Below are 1,222 nucleotides of genomic sequence, written 5' to 3'. Positions count from 1 at the left end.
GTAAGGAGGTTGGAAATTATCCCTAGTGATCCGAGAATTGAGAAGACTGTCAAGAGATTACTTAGACAAAACTCGCAAGACTCCAATCAATCGGATACAATGGTTGAAAATCAAGGTGAATAGAAAATTCAAGGACATGTAGTTGATAACCAATCATTGAGGGATTATATTGTTCCATTAGTCCAAGGACTTCATTCAAACATTTAGAGGCTGGTAATTCAAGCTAACAATTTTGAGAATAAGATGGCTATCATTCATATGATACAAACGTTAGTCTAGTTTGGAGGTTTACTGAACGATGATCCCAATGCGCATATTGCTAACTTTTTGGAGATTTATGATATCTTCAAGCACAATGGTGTCACTGATGATGCTATCCACTTGAGGTTTTTCCCTTTGTCACTACAGAATAAGGCTAAAGTTTAGGTGAATTCTCTCCCCACTAGCTCTAACATTGCTTGGGATGACCTTGCATAAAAGTTTCTAGCCAAGTTCTTCCCTCTACCAAGACTGCAAAGATGAGAAACGATATTACTTCTTCCATGCAATTAGATTCTGAGTCTTTGTACGAAGCATGGGAGAGGTATAAGGAGTTGCTTCAAAGGTGCCCACATCATGGTTTGTCCAAGTGGCTGCAAGTGAAAACATTTTATAATGAGTTGTTGAATCCAATTTAGATTACCATTGATGCCGCAGCTGGTGGTGCACTCATGGCTAAGTCAATCAATGATGCTTATAATTTGATACAAGAGTATATTATTAAATTATTATTATTATTATTATTATTATTATTTAGGAATTATTGGTATGATAGAATTCTTCTTTTCATTTAAATTTACTTGTACTAGGACTTTATGCTAGTTATGTTCTATGTAGGAATAGAACACCTATTTTATTTAAATATCTTGTTTGCTACTTCAGTTGTATTAAACAACTTGAAGTAAAGTTTTATTAGGATGTGGGCCTATAACACCATAAATAGGACCCTTAAACTTAGTTATTATTGACATTCAAGTTGAAAGTTAATAAAAAATATTTTCTTAAGCAGGAGCACTTACTTATCTAGACTCTTTTCAAAAAAACAAGAGGTTTTAGTATCTTTGGTCTAGCCACAACCAAAGTGAGATTTTGGCTATTTTTCACCTTAGTGGGTATTCAACTTTGCCAAGATTGATGATTCACCTTAATAGGGTTTCTAACCTTGCCATGATTGGAGCCTTTC

At 34.5% G+C, this 1,222-nt stretch overlaps 1 non-coding gene across 1 annotated transcript; it reads right to left on the bottom strand.

Moving 5' to 3' along the window:
* Positions 1–515: 515 nt before the first annotated feature.
* LOC148764197 (small nucleolar RNA R71) lies at positions 516–622 on the bottom strand. The gene has a single exon (XR_016025011.1). It is a non-coding gene; the product is annotated as a small nucleolar RNA R71 (small nucleolar RNA).
* Between the last annotated feature and the right edge of the window lie 600 nt (positions 623–1,222).

Source organism: Theobroma cacao, chromosome 2 (genome assembly GCF_053813885.1).
Source record: "Theobroma cacao isolate CCN51 chromosome 2, ASM5381388v1, whole genome shotgun sequence".
NCBI classification, from domain to species: Eukaryota; Viridiplantae; Streptophyta; class Magnoliopsida; order Malvales; family Malvaceae; genus Theobroma; species Theobroma cacao.
Note: the sequence above shows the minus strand (reverse complement) of the source record. Positions and strands in the feature narration are given on the sequence as shown.